This window comes from Dermochelys coriacea, chromosome 5, assembly GCF_009764565.3.
Source record: "Dermochelys coriacea isolate rDerCor1 chromosome 5, rDerCor1.pri.v4, whole genome shotgun sequence".
Lineage (NCBI taxonomy): Eukaryota > Metazoa > Chordata > Testudines > Dermochelyidae > Dermochelys > Dermochelys coriacea.
Window position 1 is genome coordinate 54,120,750 of NC_050072.1, and position 15,140 is coordinate 54,135,889.

A 15,140-nucleotide genomic window follows, 5' to 3' on the forward strand; every position below is an offset into this window, starting at 1 on the left:
TTTTGGGCACCCCTGAGAAGATTGGACAGTTTCAGGTAGCCATGACCCTTAAAGTGCCAAATACTCCCAAGTTATGGCCTAGTTTGTCAGTGTGGTTTGGGATCTTAAATACCGAACTGAAAAGAAACTCAAGGGGTGCATTAGTCAAAACAATAATTGTGAAAGCTTTACATGAAATCCATCCACATTTTCATAGCATTCATTGCCAGGAATTTGCTCAACTCCAAACCTGGCCAATGTAATAATAGACACACCTATTCTCCAGGTTTTTCTGTGAATGCTGTTTCAGGTGCTACTGCCTAGTACAGTGGTTCTCAATCTTTCCAGACTACTGTACCCCTTAAGGTATCTGATTTGTCCTGTGTACCCCCAAGTTTCACCTCATTACAAAACTTCTTGCTTACAAAATCAGACAAATTTACAAAAGTATCCCAGCACAGTTACAAAAATTGCTCATGTTATCATTTTTATTACATAATTATAAATCATTTGAAGTATAAATATTGTGCTTACATTTCAGTGTATAGCATATAGAGCAGTATAAAAAATTCATTGTCTGTGTGAAATTTTAGTTTGTACTGACTTCTCTAGTGCTTTTTATGTAGCCAGTTGTAAAACTAGGCACATATCTAGATGAGTTGATGTACCCAGTTGGTATGGTATCCCTGGCTGAGAAACGCTCATCTAGTACACTGTCAATGTGCACTCTTAATCTTTTTCTTTTTGAAATCATGGGCCTAGACTGTGATCACATTTAAACCAGAGTAAATCCAGAATACCTTCAATGTCTCAAGTCAACTCACTCTGGATTTACACCCCCTATGAATGTGATCAGGATCCGGTCCATGGTGCCCAGGGGAATTGGCACTCTGCAGATAGGTATGGTTTTTGCTAGGTATATTGTGCCCAGATTGTACATTGATGTGTGCCTTGTAAATGCCTGTGATAAACATGAATATACATTTTAAAAAGTTTTCCATGGAAACACTAATAGACCCTTTGCTAAGGTGGAGTTAGTGAGAGACCCTATAAAACAGTGCATTTATATTTCTGACCATGACTTCATACTCTGACTCTGGTTACCTTCTCCAAACCTGAAGAAGAGCACTGTGACGCTACAAAGCCTGTCCCTTCCACCAACAGAAATTGGTCCCCCCAAAATTACCTTGACTGGGTGCACCTTGACTCTCTGATACCCTGGGATTAACAGGACTACAACTACACTGCAAAGGTGACTTCATGTGCCGTTTTAAAGAGATGTGGACAGCAAATGCCTAATCTAATCTCAAAAGAGATGAGTAAATCTCGGATGGGGGAAACCCTGGCTCGGTGCTGTGGATTGGGACTGCCTGTGAGTGTGACAGACAGCCACCAATATATTCTTTTATTATAAACCTCCGTTGAGATTTTTTTTAAAGTGATTATAATTCCGATCACTTCCCCCATTTAACTGGTGTTGGAAGACACGATAGGAGAGTTCCTCCGTTCTCTTTCAGTTAATTATTTAATTAGGGATACAATGCTGCTTTCACACTAGGACAAAACCTAGCCTGCCACTTTCTGGCTGGAAGATGGTGTATGAGCGACAATTTTATTCAGCGTTCTATTTGTTTGTGTGGTTCTAACAGCAAGAGATCGCGTCCAGTTTCCCCTGCCAGGCAAAATGATCTGCCGCAACCCTCAGGCTCCTTAGGGTTCATAAATTTATTTGAGCATAAGCTTTCCTGAGCTACAGCTCACTTCATCGGATGCATTCCATCGAATGCATCCGATGAAGTGAGCTGTAGCTCAGGAAAGCTTATGCTCAAATAAATGTGTTAGTCTCTAAGGTGCCACAAGTCCTCCTTTTTCTTTTTTGCGAATACAGACTAACACGGCTGCTACTCTGAAACCTTAGGGTTCATGTAAGGGATATTCCCCCCACAGTACGGGGCATACGGGGGTATGGGAGCAACTTCTCTGTGCAAAGTGGGGCGCTGAACTGGGAAAGAAGCTCCCCTCCCTCCGTACTTTGTCAGGAGGGACTGAGGAGTGGCTGGCGAAGCAAGCGCTGGGAGCTAGCTGCTCCTGCCCCCTTTCCTGTATAACAGAGCTAGCTCTGAGCTCTTTGCTCTCGCTGCGGGCTTCTTCAAGAGCTTGTGTGAGCGTCCACCCTCCTCTTACAGAGCTTGGGCCCCTCCTCTTGCAGCTCTCACGGTACAATGATATAGTAATGATGGGTGTTAGAGCTCGCATTTGAACTTGCAGGCAAGCTGTCTTGCTCCTTCTTTTGCTAAAACTCAGTTCAGACTCAGCAGCTTGGAATCAGGTGCTCATCAGTGGGGAGGGCTGGAGACCCCGGAATCAGCATCTCCTTCCAGCACTAACCAGGGGATTTACTCTTTCATGCGGCCACTGGGAACTCTGGACTAGCCCTAGCACCACGTTGTGATTTTTTGCAGTCTCTGCAATAAACTACCTTTTAAGGTAACTATGCTTCTTTTTATGCACTTTTTACATTTGGCTGCTAGAAAACACCTCGTGTAATATTTAAAGCTATTGTTTGCTGTTGGTACCTTCAGAGACAAAGCATTTAACTGGAAAGTTAAGGTGGCGGAAGATCTGGTAAATTTTTAAAATCTGGGTAAGTTTTCAAGGACAATTAGAAAAGGAAAAGATTTTGTTGGTGACCCACAATATTTACTAGGGGAAAGACTGGAACAAAGAAATCTGGGGAATAGAGGAGTTTGGGGGTGGCGACAGTGAAATAACTCTCTGGTATTGGTTCTTGAATGGATAGCAAGGTATAGCTGCACCTTGATTTGTAATGGGGCTCAGGAGGCAAAGCGAAGGAAGAAATGAGGAACTATTTGTAGGGGTGTTAAATACACAAAACACCACCGTAGAAGGATGGACCTGGCTGGGGAGCCTTTCTAGCCACCAGGTTTATTTGCCTGTGGAACAGAGCATGGTCAGTTTCTTACGCCCGGAGTGCTTTTTTGGTGTTCCTGGAAAGCTGCTCTCAGGGCAGTCCCAGGCTGAGGGGCTGGGGGACCTCTTAGACAGCATCCCTCCAGAGAAGACAGAAAGCAGGCGTTCTCTAAGCCACATTTTCATGGTAAAAGGTGGACGTAGGGGGGAGAGACAGAAAGGATCACAGGATTAGTGGAGCAAAACGCCCCCGTTACACCCGCCGCCAGCTTCTTTGCTCCCCGGGAACACAAGACGTTGCCTTTTCTCCTTAGTCCTTCGTTCCCCTCTTTGTTTTAGAAAGGGAGTGAGCGAGCGTCATGGAAGGAATTAAGGGAGTTTAGGCGGCGGGAAAAAAAGCTCCTTTGCTAAGGAGAATCATAGTGATAGAAGCATTTGTTGTGATCTTGTCCGTTTCCCCCTTTGAACCGCCCTTGTTTAAAACTTCTGCACACAAAGGGATTGTAAGGAAGGATGCGAGGACATGCTCTCTCATTACCCCACCTGTCACGTTCACTCTGATCTATCTATCATTTATCTAGCCTTCATACATCAGAGCGGAGCCAATTTTAATGAGGGAGCCGTGGAGATTTTTTGGAGGAATGAGAGATTTGAAATGTCCCATTGAAACACGTTGCACAGTCCGTCCTAAGAGGGAGATGTTTTAAACACGGCTTTTTCCTCCCAAAAGAGGGAGTTTCCTTACCAAATGAGTAAGACTTGGCAGATCTGAAACAACTTTAAAATCAAACGTAAGGGTCAGTGGCGTTTCTCTGAAGCATGCTGCAGGGCAAATGAAAGAGCCGCGCATTATTATTATTTTTTTGTTACCCAAGGAGAATAATTAAGGAACTTTCTCTTTCTTTTGGTTAAGTCTTCACTTGGCTTCCTGGGAGTTTCCGAGCCCAGGGGAATGGCTTAGCTAGGAGATACAGGGGACTTAAGCAATGTGAAATTTACAAACCTCAAGCCCGTGGCTATTGCTCAATCCTATTAGAACGTGCCCAGATTTCTCTAAATGTCACCGGGTGTGGGACCGTCTTTACAATACAATACAAGCGAAAAGGAAAAACCTAGGTCATAGCTGGAAGTAATTGCTTTGAAAATCCAGCTGTTCGCTTAGCACATCGGCATGTTACTGAGTTTGGGAAGCGAGGGGGATTTCTTTGGGTAGACTGGGAATAATAAAAGCTGGAGAACTGCAGGGACTTGGTCCAAGAGGAATCCGTCCTCCCATGAAACACGCAGTGTGGCTGAGACAACCTCCGGGGGAGAGGCAGGGTATTTTCTCTAGCAAGGAAAGTCTGTGTGCGCAGAAACCCCTCCCCCATCCCGCCAATAAATGAATGGGCTGGATAGGACTTCAGTGGCTTGGTTCCTGTGTAAAATCGCTAACAGGCTCCGTCCTCCTGTTGAGCATTGATACACGGTGGGGGGCGGTGCATTTAATCGGTGCTAAAGGCTGAGCTGATGTCTAGGAATCTTCCGGCCTCGAGAAGACCCTCGGCTCCCCCTACTGGTGAAACGGGGAATACCAAAGCTCACATTTTTGTAACCGGTTTCAGAGTAGCAGCCGTGTTAGTCTGTATTCGCAAAAAGAAAAGGAGGACTTGTGGCACCTTAGACACTAACAAATTTGTTAGAGCCTAAGCTTTCGTGAGCTACAGCTGACTGCATCGGATGCATTTGTGTAACCTTATTTGTTAGCAGCACTGAATGGTAAATAATCCCTAACCCAGGCGTTTATTGGGCCAGGGTCACGTTCCCCCTGCACACAGCAATGGCTTGTTTTATTCCATCGTCCCTGTGCATATTAAAACAATGTGTTATTACTAAAGTACGGTAGAGATTCCTCTCGATTATCAGGGCAGACGCCTGGTTTAAATGTGAGGTTTACTTTCAGGTTAAGCTTCGCCTCCAAAACGCTTCCTCCGAAAAGCTTTCCTGCTCAGGAAGTGCTTAGATCTGCTTTAAATATCGGTTTAGCTGACACTCCAGCCTCTCCCAGGGGCTGGATGCTTCAAGACGGAACAGATATTAACACTAAACTTCTTACGGTGACCTGACAAGACGCAGAGGCTCCTCCATGTGGCTCAAACAGAGCTGCTCGGGAAAGCAACCCAACCCGGCTCAGAGATAACGTTTCTTCCACCCGCGCCTGCTTTCAGAGTCCCTCTAATCCCGGCCAGGGTTTGGAAACGTGGAGCTGACGATAAGAGAAGGGGAAGCAGCCGCTCGGAGGCCAAGGACGGGGCAGTGAGGCAGGAGCTGGAGGGCTGGAGCCTGGGTTCAATTCCGCGCTAGGGCAGCTGTGGGGCTTCGCCGGGCGGGCAGAGGGGGTCTCGCAGGGAAGCGCCGCGTGAGCGTTACCAGCTGCTGCCATCAATGAGCTCCGAAGGGAGTTGGACTCGGGCAGTTTGCCTGAGCACTCTCGGATGCCAGCAGCGCCTCCCCCGGGTTAGCGATCTGGGATCGGAGGGCGGTCGAGCTTCCCGGGCTCATGGGGAGGGGGCCGGGGAGATCTCGTTCCCTACAGCCACGTGGGCTCGGGGGAATTCATCGGGGGGCTGGGGAGCTCTGAAGTCAGCTTGTTTCTTTGTCCGCGTGGGTAACGCGTTAAGCTAGAAACGGCAAAGAAATTGCCTGGGGGGGGGTGCCTTTTGTTTAACTGGGGGGAAGCCCAGAGCACGACAGGTATCTTCTCACTCAGCTGCATACCGCGCAGCGATAGCTGGGCTCGATCCCACAAAGTGACACGAGCGGAGGCAGTTTAGAATCAATGTGACCTTGATCCTAACTTGCCAGATGTGCCTGTCACAGGGAATCTTAACAGCATGACCTTTACCCACTGAACTCAGCCTGTTTCAATGCTCTGGACATTGGCCCAGGTTCTCATTGGCAGCACCCTGGCCTAGATTGTGATCTCAGGTGACAATCTCTAGAGTGACCCTACTGAAGTCACTCTGGATTTAAGAGATGTAACTGGGGAAACAAAATGTGACCCATTCATTCTTTTCCCATACATTTGTTTAGTATGTGTCACAGGCACAACCCAACCAATGGGCCAAGTTCACTCAGGGCAGGGTTATGCTGATATTAGGCAGAGAGCTTCAAGAGTGGAAACTTTGCCAGGAATGTGTCTACAAGGACCGTAGGAGGCCAATGAAGCTCCAAAACTGGCAACATTGGGGTAACTCCATTCATCTGCTCAGCAGCCCCTTTGAGGGGTTCTTATGGCAGTAAGAACAGTATGAGGCAGTATGGCAGAAGATTGCACTGCCCCTTTGCGGCTCCAGCACTAGTGAATTTGGCCCAGTGTGGACACAGAGGCCTGGAGGCCTGCTTCAGGACTCCATGATTCTTAACACGGGCAAATTCTGCCCTCAGATTCCCATGTGCATTGAAGTCAAAGGGAATTTCATGTGTAGGGCATGCAAATACAGGACTGATACTAGCAAACTGGAACCTGAGGCTGATAGGTGCACAATAGGGCCACACATGTGTTGCTATTCTGAATGTGCACAGAGCATTCATATGGCAGGGAGGGGGTTGAACAGATTTCTTTTTATAATTTACTTATTTCTAATGACAGCTTTACAAAAAGATAAAAGCAACACAAAGTCCTTTGTGGAAGCCCAGACGCAGACATGCTAGAGTCTTTGGAGTGTGTTGTGTAAACTCACAGTGGTATGTAAGACATCAGTAGATATCTTAAAATGTATATGATATGCATGTGTATTTGAGAACCTAACTGGTAACACAAATCCAATCAACCCTAGTGGCTCCTAACCAGCACGGCTGGAAAAGTCTGTAAGATATGCAAAAAGTGAGGCATCCAGCTGAGACCAGCTTAGTACAGCTACTGCTCACATTGCCAGGGGATACGTCCCTTTTTGCTCACCTAATCAAATTGTTGCCTGTGGAGTGTGAGGGCCATAGTTTGTATTTAATTGCAGTAATCTGCACAGAGCAAATTCAGCCTTCCGATAAGACTAACTATTTGAGTCTGCTCTATACAACTGGGAGGGAGCTACAAGGTTTCCCTTGCCCCACCCCCAAGCCCATACTGCCTTCCTTGGTGTACTGGGATAAGGTAGCTCCAGGGATCTCCTTCCCTGCCCCTCCCCCTCCCAGGCTGGGGTAGGGGTCCAGATCCTCCTCTTGCCCCCACCCCCAATTTCTCTTTCTTCTCCTTCCCCATTGCTCTTTCTTTCCCTCCCATTCCTCTCTCTTCACTACTTTCGCCTTTTCGCCATGATAATGCTAGAGAGGACACCACACAAATGAGATTGAGAGAGGCAAGGGTAGAGGAAGCCTGGGCCAAGAATGGGAGACATGCTTTGAGACATGAAGGGGCTTGTGAGGAGAGCTTGGATGAATACCATCACTTACTTGTTTTCCAGTTTAACCCTACATGTGCATAGTATTTTGCAAGACATATAAAAGAACTGGAGGCAGATTCTGTGCCGCACCTCAGCCCTTGGTGGGTAGAAAGGAGGCTTTCTGCTACCTTTGCATCTCTCAGATTCTAAGCTGCTTCAAGGACCAAAGTGGCCTCGGGACTGATCTAATGGCAGCTTCAGCACAGCTGCCAAAAGATTGTTCTGCAGCCCAGAATTGCCACCCTGCTTGGGACACTTTCTCTTCAGCCTCCAGCACAGCACACCCCTCTTCTTAGGCTCTAGGTCTGTGGCCCAGAGGAATTCCCTCTGAGGCTGTTAGTGGAGGAAAGGTATTGGAGCAGACACCCTAGTTAAGAGTTTTCAATCTACCTCTGGACATAACAGTGCAAGTGATAATAAGTGAAGAATTAAACAAAGTTAACCAAGTGTCAGCAATGGAACAATTAATCAAATGCAAGTAATGTGGAGAAACTGGCAAAGTTAATAAGTGTCAGCAATTAACAGTGAGTCAGATGGTATGAAAGGGTGAAAGACAGGATTAAGTAAAAGAAAAGGGCACATGAAATACTCATGAAAAGCTCACGAAAGCTTATGCTCAAATAACTTTGTTAGTCTCTAAGATGCCACAAGTCCTCCTTTTCTTTTTGCGAATACAGACTAACACGGCTGCTACTCTGAAATATGAAATACTGACTACTTGTAGATTACGGAGGCTAACAGTTGTGAAAGTGCCAGCCATAACATGAAAGTGCACAGCTCAGATGGTGCCCAGTCCTGCTGAGGGCTGGAGGCAGCACATATGTTATGCCTGGGATGGGGCTTTTCTAGTTTGCCTACACAGCACTGGGGAGTCGGTCTCTGCGATGTGCAGTGGCCCTTTGTTTCCCTTAGCCATAGCAAGAGTGGCCTTAACTCACTTCTCTGGTGCTTAGTCCTGTTAAGGGCTGGAGGCAGCTGCTGGTTAGATTTTTTTCTCCCTATGAGTTGCTGTAATGCTGAGCCTCACTTTATTAAAAGAAAAATGTCATCCTGGAGGGTAATTGCACAATAAGGGCCAAATTACAAAAATGCATGCAGTGCCAATGCTTGTAATTTCATCATGAGGCCATTTGGATCCCAGCTAGAGCCTACCTCACTAGGATCTGAGAAGCTCCAGCTTTCTCAGAATTTTAACACTGCTGGGGAAACCCCCCTCTGATTGGCTTCCTTCCCCACTTCCTTGTGTCCTAGGAAAAAGCAGCCAATCTTTTGCAGGAGTAAGGCAGAGCTCTTACTCCCCTTTCCCTCCCCAGGAACAGAGAGGAGTTTAGGTCGGGGAGGGGAAGAGGAAGCAGAATTAGTTCAACATTCCTGGTGGTTCTGCACCCTCCTGTGAAAAATGGATTAGTTCTTCTCTGCTCCTCCCAGGAACGCCAGGCTAGGAAAGGATAGTAGGGTGTGTAACTCTCGGAGCTGTCTCACCCCCTGGCCTGGGAAGGCAGAGAAGAGGACCCCACAGTGGCTGACCCCAGGCTGTGTGGAGGGGCGGGGCAGGGAGAGGGAAGAACCCCTGAAGCTCCAAGAGAAGCAGAGATGCACTGAGGGGTGAGGTGCAGATATAGGGCTGGGGGACCGAATTGATGTGGGGTCTGCAGAGGGTGCAGAGGTCAGGGATGCAGGCAAATACATGGCTGCAAAGGGCCCATAACTAATCAATTAGAGTGTTGGGATGTGAGGAGAAGCTGGAATCTTTGCACCTTCAGTCAGCCAGAGAACTCCTGCAGCAAGGGTCAGAATCAACTTACTTAATACTTTTATTGGCAACACGGTAAAAATACACACACACACACACACACACGCACACACACACATACTCTTACACATGATGGGCAGGGGGAGTTTATAAATCAAAAGCCTTGCATAATCACAGGTTTCAGAGTAGCAGCCGTGTTAGTCTGTATTCGCAAAAAGAAAAGGAGTACTTGTGGCACCTTAGAGACTAACAAATTTATTAGAGCATAAGCTTTCGTGAGCTACAGCTCACTTCATCGGATGCATTTGGTGGAAAATTTGTTTTTCCACCAAATGCATCCGATGAAGTGAGCTGTAGCTCACGAAAGCTTATGCTCTAATAAATTTATTAGTCTCTAAGGTGCCACAAGTACTCCTTTTCTTTTTATAAATCAAAAGGCAGACCAAAAATCATGAGGATCTTTTTTTTAAAAATGCTTGTGATTTTGGAGCCAAACTCATGATTTTTTAGGTCTAACATGAGTTTTGAACTTTTGGGGTTGACAATACATTTTGAAGGGTCAGTGGGTAGGGCTGGTTAGATTCCCGGAAGATCCTCACTGCAAACCAAGAATAAACCAGACTCTTTATTTTGACATCTGAAAGGTAGCTCCCTAGGGGTTCCTCATGGTAGCAGCATGGGGTGGGCAATAAAAGGCAGCCCAGTGGATAAAATTGTGAGCCAATATGATCTAATCAAGATGACCCTGAAGTTAGCAGGGCTTTTGGAAGATGGAGGAGCGGAGAAGAGACGTGGAGAATAGGATCACCCTCCATGCTAAAGAGCCTCCTATCCTGGGGAACCTACTAGGTCCTGGGGCTGGGCCACAGAAGGTCATAGCTCCTGAGCTGCCTTTTCCTGCTACCACAAGGAAGCCCCAGGATGTTCCCTCTTAGATCTCACAGAGGGGATCAAACTGATTTTTGATTTGGGATTGTGGTCTCCTAAGAGACAGTAAATCCCTATTTAACTTAGATCCATGTTGTGCCATTACTAACACTAAGCTGCATTTCTTTGCAAGGTGTGAGTCAAGGAAAAATTGAGACTAACCACTCTTTCATTCTTCTGGTCATTCTTTTGTTGCTCACAACAAACATAACCACTATAAACTTTTACAATGGGAAGTTGTTACTTGTCAGATCACAATGCCTCAGACACCTGGCTTCTTCTGAAGAAAATAATGAATGAATGCCCCTAGGAGACCATTATTTCACTGCCACCTCAGAGGAAATGGATAGGAGTGACAAACACCTTTTGATAGAGACCATCAATCTCTCTGGCTGGATAAAACGTTGATGGTTCCAGAGATATGTATCACACTGGAGACCTTTCCTCTCTTTCTTGATCTGGAATCTTAGAGGGAAGCAGAGATTATGTTCTCACATCACTTTAAATAAGGAATAATCCCACTTAAATCAACAGTTACACTGGTGTAAAACTGGTGTGAGATCAGAATGGAGCCCTAAATGTGCTAACCAAATTCCAACTTGAGTAATATTTGCTCATCTGGACTCTTCCTGCAATATTCGTAAAAGGTACTCTTCACTTCCTGTATTCAGACATATGATACCATTGCTGTGAGCTGTTAGAGTACTGCTGTTCTTTTATCTCCAAGGAGGCAGTGTTTCAGGCTGGATGTGTAGTGTCTATAGCACTTGTTATGGATGTTAAGTTTTGTCAAGTGTTTTGGCTTCTTTCAAGTTGAAAAGTGTCACACATGCATTTTTCAATAGAGGACAGAAATAAAACATATGCCCAAGTCCTGCAGTCTTGAGTTGGGAAGAATTCTTTCCCAGCAGGTCAACTGCTACATGGCCCATCTAGGTTCCCTCTATGGGAAAATATGGTCCTGTAATGCACCTGCTGGCTCGTTAATGTTCATTGGTTAACCTCTCATCTAGCCAGACGAGGAATCCATAGTTGTAACAGTGAAGGGATGTACAAACTGAAGTTAGAGGGAGCCTGACTTAGAAGGGAGCCAGAGGTTGATTTAGAACAGGAACAAGAGGCTGGTGGCTGCATTGTGGAAGCTGGCCATGGGTGTAATTTTTGTGTGGAATTTTCCCCCCAAACTGCAAGTCTTGGGCAGGTGTGGAATTCCCCCCCCCCCCCGGCCAATGTATGGCTCCGTTGGCCTGACTGGAGCTGCCCTCCCAAAAATAGAAGTCAAACTACACCTGAGAGGGAAGGCTGGTCATCTTAAGAGCTGTGACCAAAGGACTAGGAGAGGAGTTGGTGAGGGGGGCCAGCGGGAGCCATGATAGATGCTTGGGAGTGGCCTGCAAGCAGAAGGTGAGGTGGATAGGTCTGAATGAGACTTCAGGTGCTGGATAAAAGTACGGACACTGGCTGAAGGATCTGAAGGTCAGTGAGTGATTGTTGCTGGAGAGATTTCAGAGTAGCAGCCGTGTTAGTCTGTATTCGCAAAAAGAAAAGGAGTACTTGTGGCACCTTAGAGACTAACAAATTTATTAGAGCATAAGCTTTCGTGAGCTACAGCTCACTTCATCGGATGCATTCGATGCTGTAGCTCACGAAAGCTTATGCTCTAATAAATTTGTTAGTCTCTAAGGTGCCACAAGTACTCCTTTTCTTTTTGCTGGAGAGAGTATCCCTGGTATTAGGTCTGAGGAGCCTCACTTCATATCTCTGGACTGGACTGTCCATAGGGCCTGAGTTAGGAATTGTTGTGATCTTTAGTTTTAAAGGCATTTTGCCTAAGGTAATTGCACCTCTGTTTCTGGTGCCCCAGTAAAGCAATCCATTGTTATTTCATTAGAATCTGTGAATGTTTAAGGGAACCCACCAAGGGCTAGGGTCTGAAGAGCCAAGATTTTGAAGCAGCTATAGAACTTGCCTCAGCATGTTGTACACCCAGAATACTACCAGGCATGTAAGGACTGGAGTATAACAGGGACACCCTGTACTGGGGTCAGTTACAGTATAGAATATTGTTTCCACACTGCATGAAAATGTCCCCTGCTAATGTCAATGGGAGTCGCACACGTGAATCTGGAGAAAATAGAACCAACCACTGTTAAATTGATTAGGTAGGTCCTACAGTTTAGAGAAGATTTGGGCAAGATGTCTGAAAGTTAATATATTTTGAGGTAGATTTTCAGAGTGTGTGAGGAGTTTTAGGGGGGTGTTTCATATTAAAGTCAGTGGGGCATGGCTAAGCCACTGTACAACATTTAAAAAACATTGTGTGTAACAACTGTAAATTCAGCAGTAGTAAATAGAAGGTTGTGTATGAAACATGCCAAAACATTCATGCCCATGTACTGCCCTTCATCTGCAAGACATGTGAATACCGTTTGGACTTCTACAATCAAGGACCCTTATCAATTACTCTTCCTCATCATTTTTTCCTCTCTCTTTTACTTTTCTATTTTTGGTGCTATTTCCAGCAGCCTTCAATCACTAGCCAGCAATAATATCTGACAGTAGATTTCTTTGAGATGATTCTGTAACTGTTGAACAATCAGAGTGAAATCCATTCCCTGGCATGAATTCCAAGTAATGGGGTGAAATGCAGTGGGGTGGGGAGGTGAAATCCCAGCCCCAACCTGGAACCAGCATGCCAGGCCACAGATGAAACAGCTGCCACTGGCTCCCTGCACCTTTTGTACATAGTTGTGGGGCCACTGGAGCTGCAGAAATGTGGGTTCCATGGTCCCTTCTCTGGCCTGCCCTGGCACAGCTCTGTTACAGGGAGCTTTTCAGGATAGAGAACTTTTCTGTGATGTGTGAGGAGTATGCAGGACCCCACGCCAGCATCTGTGCACACAGCCCTGGCCTGCAGAATTACAATGTTGTGTCACCCATCTGCAGGCAGAGTTTGCAGGCACTAAGCAAGGTTTCCACTTCTCCTCCTGACTATTAGAGATTATATACGCTGAGCAAGCACTTCTCCCTCTTCCTGTCTCACTGCTTCCTTTGAAGGCTCCCTCACTCCCACTCAGTCTCTCAGTGCACCATAGTGCGGTAGGAAGCGGGGAGCAATCCGTAACCAACACTGTTGAGAAGCAGCACATTTCTCTCCCAGAGGTGAACCCCTCAGGCCTTTCTCTCTTTGAATTCCTTTCTAACTCTTGGTCCTACTCCCTTAGACCAAGGCTTGCTCCTGGGGGTGAAATGTCCAAAGTCAGTACAGACTTTTTTCTTGTTTTGTTCAGTTAAAGTTATTTGACCGCTTAGCCATTGGCACAACCTTTATAAAGGGAGGAGATGCAGCCATAACCCAAAAGGGGAAACTCTAGGAGATATTGTGCTGCAGGGAAAGCCACTGTTTCCTAAAGCTTCTGGGGAAAAATACCTATCACACAACCCCTTAGGAGGGCACAGAATGCGCTCTCCTCTGTGGCTGGGTAGCTTGTTGGTCTTAACATTTCCATACCCTCTTTGAAGAAGTTGTACCCATAGGGAGCAGCAACCATGAACAGTCCTTGGGCATGGTGGATCCCAAGCTGTCTGGACGCAGAGGCTCCTTGAACCATCCTCTGCATTGCACAGCCCCATATGCACCAAACACATTCTTCCCCAAGTCTACCAATAATGATATTCAATAATGAGGAATCATTTCTTTTAAATAATGATTTATGCATACAAATGCAGGATATGGACAACTTTTGGAGACACCCACCTTTGAAAATTAGTCCCTGTAGAATAATAAAGGGCAAATGATCAGCTCTGACTTATGCAACTCTTTCTTATGAACCTTCTTATGAACATTTCACTCATGCTCTCCTTTCAAGATGAAGGTCTAAGAGATGGTATAACTGTCCAGACTTATAAAATTAATCATCTTATCCTCTTCCCCCACTGCCAGCTAAAACTGTATGGACTAGCCATGTCCCTGTGAACTGATTTAGATCAAGCACTGCTATTTTACCCCCTAAGATGAATCTTACTGAAGATATGGATCAGGTTGAATGAACCCATTAGGGTCATAATTCTTGTTGGATTTAACCACAAAAATATGTGAATCTTGTGTGATGGCATTTTTGTTGCAATGTCAATGCTATCACACAAGGTTCAGCGTGGGTGAACACTGACATTGCAACATAAATATTATCACATTGTAATCCCAGCCCAGTGCAGTTAGTGATAAAAGGATGGGGTGTGCTTGGCAGCATTTGGGCTGCTACATGGGAAAGCAGCTGGTTTTCTCCTCCACACGCTCTAGGAAAACGTTGCACAATGTGTTTCCCTATGCAACAGAGTAAAACTAGCCATCCATTTGCAGGGAATGTAAAGCTCCTGGAATATAGTCTCTTTCGAGTGGGAATTATAACATTGTCCTGTTCAGATATTCAAGAGCCCCACATTGTGAATGGTTGATTTAAGATATTCTGCATTATTTTCTGAACCACTGTCCCATTATGGAATGTATCCCAGGCCAGATACAGGTATGTGGTTTTCAGGACATACCTGTAGGTTGTGTAACACAATTTCTTTACGTTGAGCGTATCTCTCATTGTTATCAGAGGATGTACACTATGTCTATTGCAATCATGTGTGAGTGTCCACTTTGCCTAGTGAGGACTTCTTGTTGCATTGGTCAATGCTTTAATTCCAGTGATGACTTTTTAATACTTAAGCATATATAATTTTATAGTTCTAATGTAGATTGACTCCCAATAAATCTCTGCTCCATATTTCCCTAAAGGACGTTAAATTATATTCTATTTAGGACATAAAATAGTTCTCACTTTTGGCTACTGCTCTAATTAGAGATCACGAGTGGCATATTTTGAGAAGAAAATCAGGAAATTCCTATGAACTCAAACTAATAGCCTCTTAACAACAGTGCCCCACAAGCCTTTACTGTTACTGAAAGCTACTTCTCATGATTGCTAGATATTTATAAAGAGATAGTGGCTATCATTTAGTGGGAATCGTTCTAATTTCACTTGTGTACTTACCTCAGATTTTCATGTTATTTATACAGGCAACACATTTAAGTAGGAACTGGCATGAAATGGCAATGTGTTGTTATGGAAACACTGTGTTTT

General features: G+C 45.4%; 1 protein-coding gene across 3 annotated transcripts in view; it reads left to right on the top strand.

Annotated features, from left to right (window-relative positions):
* The first annotated feature begins 2,109 nt into the window (after nucleotides 1-2,109).
* The window catches only part of VCAN (versican), a 133,511-nt gene continuing 120,480 nt past the window's right edge, over nucleotides 2,110-15,140 (top strand). Inside the window, exon 1 of one of the 3 annotated variants that reach the window (XM_038402873.2) lies at nucleotides 2,110-2,466. The gene's annotated coding sequence lies outside the window, so the exon portion shown is untranslated. The remainder of the gene's footprint in view (nucleotides 2,467-15,140) is intronic. The other 2 variants (XM_038402869.2, XM_038402872.2) reach the window with 2 other exon arrangements.